This window comes from Strigops habroptila, chromosome W (genome assembly GCF_004027225.2).
Source record: "Strigops habroptila isolate Jane chromosome W, bStrHab1.2.pri, whole genome shotgun sequence".
Taxonomy (NCBI): domain Eukaryota; kingdom Metazoa; phylum Chordata; class Aves; order Psittaciformes; family Psittacidae; genus Strigops; species Strigops habroptila.
Window position 1 is genome coordinate 3,483,474 of NC_044301.2, and position 6,035 is coordinate 3,489,508.

Sequence of the window (6,035 nt, forward strand, 5' to 3'; positions counted from 1 at the left end):
GAATACGCCTTTGGCTAGTTTGGGTTAGGTGTCCTGGCTCTGCTCTCTCCCAGCTTCTTGTGCCCCTTCTCACTGGCAGAGCATGAGAGACTGAAAAGTCCTTCATCAGGGTAAGTGCTACTGAGCAACAACTAAAACATTGGTGTGATATCAGCATTATTCTCAGACTAAACCCAAAACACAGCACTGTACTGGTGCTGGAAGTGTACCTAGCAAGGAGGAAAATTAACTCTATCCTAGCCTAAACCAGGACAGTATCCACCCCTTATTCCATACCATTTACGTCATGTCAGCTCTCAGAATTCCCACCATCAACTTTCTTGTCTTTTGATATATATATATATGCACACAGATATCATTCCCTTTGTTTATGGACCATCCCTAGAAAAGTTCGTTGAGTTCATTCAGTCCATGACTTGGGGCTCCATCTGTCATAACAGACTCTCAGGACAGGAAAGATGAATGGTGTGTGGTGTTAAATTGTTGCATGCTGAAGCACATTATGATTCCATCACCACAGCACTTTTCCAGTTTTATCAAAGTTCATTCTTTGTTAATGTGGTGATCAAAAAGAAGTCAGGTTCAGATCCTCAAGTCCAAAGCGGTGGGGACAGGAGCCACAAGGTGTCCAGTGCAGTGATGAGCATATAGCTTCCATGGAAGCAATCATATTCAATATTATACAGCACCATACTGGCTATTTTCACCCAAAATCAAATCTCCATGAGGTACACACAAGGCTTCACCATCTTCCCACTTTACCCACAAAGTGCACCCAGGTTCTTGAGCAAAAGCAATCCCACGAGTGGGTTTGCCTTTGCCTGAGGCAGGAATAACCCAGACTGTTTTCCCCAGCCAATTCTTTATGTGCGCTAAAGGAACTGTATCCCCCTCTATAGTACGTAAAAGTTCAGATTGGGCTGGGCCAGCCCTGTTGGCAGATCCTCTAATGTTGACTAACCAGGTGGCTTTTTCTAAATCTGTATCCCAATGCTTGAAGGTCCAAACACCTTCTGTTCTGAGCGGTGGCATGGGGCAGATGGAAACATCCAGCTTCCACAATCGTAAGCACATGGCACTTGCTTGGCATGTTTGTGGGAGTGTGATATAGTCAATCTACCAGGCCTCCCCATATTTATATTTCAGCCATCATTCTCCATACCAGAGAGTCTTTAAACACTTGGCTTGCTTAAATGCAACACGTTTCACATTCATGAATAACGTGGGCAATAGTGTCCGTTGTTAAGTCCACCCCTTGATCATGAGCCCATAGAATCATAGAATCATAGAATAGTTAGGGTTGGAAAGGCCCTTAAGATCATCCAGTTCCAACCTCCATGGCATCTATAAGTTGCATCTCTGCCTTGATGGCCTGAAGTGTCATGGGCCCACCAGGTGTCCTGGGTTCAGCTGTAGCAGTAATTTTTCTCCTTCTTAGTAGCTGGTGCAGTGCTGTGTTTTCAACTTTAGTCTGGGAACAATGCTGATAACACCGATGTTTTTAGTTGTTGCTAAGTAACGTTTACTCCGATCAAGGACTTTCTCAGTCTCATGCTCTGCCAGGGAGGAGGGGAAGCTGGGAGGAAGCAGAGACAGGACTCCTGACCCAAACTGGCCAAAGGGGTATTCCATACCATGGCACGTCATGCCCAGTATATAAACTGGAGGGAGTTACCCGGAAGGCCCAGATCGCTGCTCAGGTCGGGCTGAGTATCGGTGGGTGGTGAGCAATCATATTCTCTCCCCTTGTTGTTTCCCTTATCATCATTATTATTATTGGTGGTAGTACTAGTGGTTTTGTATTATACCTTAGTTACTGAACTGTTCTTATCTGAACTCGTGGGAGTTACATTCTTTTCATTCTCCTCCCCATCCCTCCGGGAGTGGGGGGAAGAAAAAGGGGGGGAGCGAGTGAGTGGCTGCATGGTTCTGAGTTACCAGCTGGGCTTAAGCCATGACACCAGGATAAAAATAATTCACCCTGATGTTGCCAGTCTAAATCCATCTGAGCCACTTCAATCTTAGCAGCTTGATCCACCTGTTGGTTGTTCTGATGTTCCTCAGTGGCCTGACTCTTGGGTACATGAGCATCTACGTGGCATACCTTCACTACCAGGTTCTGTAATCAGGCAAGCATAGGTCTTACACAGATCTTCACCAAACTGCTCCAGCCTCTGTGTAATCTGCATCCTGGAATCAACATTAGAGGGGTTTTGCAGTTTCAGCTACTGCCCATTAAACTAGCACTGAAAGACCTCAGAAAGAGTCTGAGGAGCTGTTTCAGGATCCATACCACAGTGGGCATAGCCTATTTTCAGTAAGCCCAGTGCCAGGCAGGTATAGAGCTTGCACCAGTGACCTCTGGGTACAACCGGTGACAAAGAACAGGGAGTTCACGCAGGTTTCTAGCAACTGATGTCTGTTCTGTAGAGGTTGGGGGGGACCTCCTTTGAAAAAATATTGCCTAGCCTAAAAAAAAAGAGGTTGAAAACAGTAGACATAGGCCAATCACATCAGTGAGTGCTGTTAAAAACCTAGCTTCAAATATAGCACAGGGACCCCAAAGTAACAAGTTTATGTCCTGGTGATACCTACAAGAGTAGTGAAGCCAGCCAGGCATTAAGCCATCCTGAAATTCTCTGTGTTAATGAGAGCAGACAGGTTGTATTATCTCTTGTCTCCTGTCTCCAGCAAACTGCTGGTATAGCCACTAGGTTATTAGAGTTAAAACTCCCTGTTCCTGCACATGCTGATATCCTTTCCCTGGGCTGCTGGTGCCTGCAATGAGGAAGGTACTTTATGCTTTCCTCCTCCATGGTGCAGAGATTCTCCACTGCAGCCCAGCCCAGCTGACCTTGGGATAACTCTCCTGATATTGGGCTACCATTGCACAAGAAAAAGGGAAAGCAATCCAAAGTAACAACAGTAAATCTCATGCCAAGTGCAGCTCCCAAGATCTATCTGAGACAAAATACAGCCATGACTTCATCTCCAACTGTCCTGGGTTCAGCTGTAACAGTTATTTTTCTCCTTAGTACCTGGTGCAGTGCTGTGTTTTTTACTTTAGTCTGAGAACAACGCTGATAACACACCAATGTTTTTAGTTGTTCCTAAGTAATGCTTACTCCGATCAAGGACTTTTCAGTCTCATGCTCTGCCAGTGAGGAGGGGCACGAGAAGCCAGGTGGAAGCAGAGACAGGACACCTGACCCAAACTAGCCAAAGGGGTATTCCATACCATGGCACGTCATGCCCAGTGTATAAACTGGGGGGAGATACCCGGAAGGCCCAGATCTCTGCTCAGGTCAGACTGGGTATCAGTCAGCGGGTGGTGAGCAATTGTATTGTGCATCACTTGTATTTATTGTTTTTTTTCCTTTTCCCCTTTTAGTTTTATATTCTCTCCCTTTGTTATTTCCCTTATCATTATTTTTAGCAGTGGTAGTAGTAATAATTTTGTGTTATACCTTAGTTTTTGGACTGTTCTTATCTCAACCTGTGGGATTTACATTCTTTTGATTCTCCTCCCCCTCCCTCCCAGAGCAGGGAGAGGGGAAGAAGGCAGGGAGTGAGCAAGTGGCTGTGTGGTTCTGAGTTACCAGCTGGGCTTAAACCACGACACCAAGTTTTCATCAATATGGGCAAGAGGGCTCCACACAGGGGGCTGCTTCTCCGATTGTGATGAGCCTTCATGACTTATTCCTGCATAGTGACAAACTTGAACAAGTCTCTCTTGGGGTGAAGTGATTGTACACTGACAGGCTGGTTCACTAGTAAGCAAGACAACACTGAATCCATGTCTTCAACTAAGCTGCTTCTGCAGCCAAACTGTTCTCAGCCAGGGAATGGCTAACCACCCAATGATCCCAAAAGGTTTAAAAACCATTCACAACAACCCAGGCTTAAACACAGCATTTGAGAGCGTGTTTAGATAAAGGCTGCAATAAGGCTTGTTGCATGTGCAGCAACAGGAATTCTGCCAAGGCACAAGTGACAGCCCTGCAGTATCCACAGCATGCCAGGAGCATGAGCACTGACCTTGTCTGGGGAAGCTCTCCCCTGTGCTTTCTGACCACACCTAAAAAGATGGAGGAAAGTGGTACCCACAGAAAATGTGTTTTAGCAATCTGTACAGACTGGTCTTGTCTCACACTGAAATTTGCTCTTCCCTACAAGCACTGCTCCACCACAGTCTGACCCACTGCCCACATTCATCATTCATTGGAGGAATCCATCCATTACAGGAGAGGATGGGCAGTCAGGACCACTTCATGGGAGTTTACTTTTCCAGCTCAAACTGCATAAAACCTCAAGCAGACCACCTCCCTGTTCAGTGCCTCAGTTTCCTCACATGTGAAATAAAGATCATAACACTTACCAAGTTGCTGCAGATGTTGTAAAGTTAACTTCATTAGGGGATGCTGGCAGTCTGTAAAGAGTAATGAGAATTTTGCAAGACTGATTTCCCACCCATAAAGCAGAGACTCCTTGTGGCTTTCCCAGGTATACAAGCTACTGCACTCAGCTTTCTTCACCCTCACCGAGGTAGGTATGCTGCAAAGACAGGGATCCCCACTAACCCCAAAAGCAGGATCTTTGGTCCCTCTACCAGCTGCATCCAGGCCATCTGCCAGGCAGGAATGCAATGCATCAGGCAAGCCTCTGTGTGGGCTGTCAAGGCACTGGAAGGGCTGGGGCTGCATCTCTCTGGGATTCCAGCGATGCACAAACACTCCATCAGCCCATACCAAGAATGATCCCTCCCTTCCCCTGACCAGGCTGAATCACTAGAAATACCAAAACAATGATGAGGTCACTTTCCCAGAGCAAGAAAGTGGAGCCAGATATAGCTGGGCAGAGAAGGATGCTAAAAAGGAAATTGGTGTACAGGCTGGAACCTCTAGCAGACAGGCACCACAGGCATTTTTGGGCAGCTTGAGGCTGCCAGAAGACTTTTTTTCTCTGCAGGGAGCAGGGAATTGGGCAGCACTACAGGGGCTTTAAAACTTTATCTGGCCCATTGAAAGAGGCACAAACATTAGAACTCCGGTTTGCATTGGCTATGGTGAAATGTAATACCAAGCCTCCCAAAGCAGCAGATACTGGGTTTTTTTCTGTGCTGAGTTAAACCCAAGGAGATGAAACCTTTTATTAGAGCTTAAACAATGTTATATGGTAACTGCTAAAACTGGGACCACAGGCAGCAAGGTGTTATACGCAGACCGGACAAAATGGAGACATGGCTGTCCTGTTGCCATCATACATTACCTCCACTGATAGCTCAGAGACTCAAGGCAGAGAGCTCCCAATAAATACCAGATGGTTACTGTTAAAAAAAAAAAAAAAAATCCAATTCAAAACAAGGAAAAAGTCTAAATTTGTATAAAGGAGCTGAAAAAAATTAACAGACAATGTCAGTTATTCCTCTGCACAAAGAAAGATCCATTTAGACAGCTCAGCAGTGCTGACAAGACAGATTCTCATGTTGCTATGCTGGCCTTCCACCCAGTAACCCTGCTGATTATGGAGCTAGTATAACAAAACAGTGAGCAAATCCTAGTCCCTCAAGATCACCATGTCTTCGGCTGTGTCCATGCATCTTAGGTGCCTCTGCTGGCAGTCACCTCTCCGGAACTCATGACTGACGGATGAACCGTTCCCAAATAAAATATTAGCTAGCACAAAGAAACTCCGCAGAGGCCTCTGAGCCTCACTAAGTTCCTCTGAAACTTGACCACAACATCAGGGAGAGTGAGGGAGCCATCAGGTCACGCTTCATCCGCTACACTGAGCAACAGCACTGGCAGAGTAAAGGGCAGGACACCCTGTGCTAGTTGTGAAATAGCATCTTTGCCTCATACTTCTTGTGTGATTTCAAAGAATCATAGAATGGTTTGGGTTGGAAGGGACCTTAAAGATCATGTAGTTCCAACCACCCTGTCATTGGCAGGGACACCCTCCACTAGACCAGGTTGCTCAAAGCCTCAAACAACCTGGCTTTGAACACTTTCAGGGTGTGGCAAGTACACCTGCCC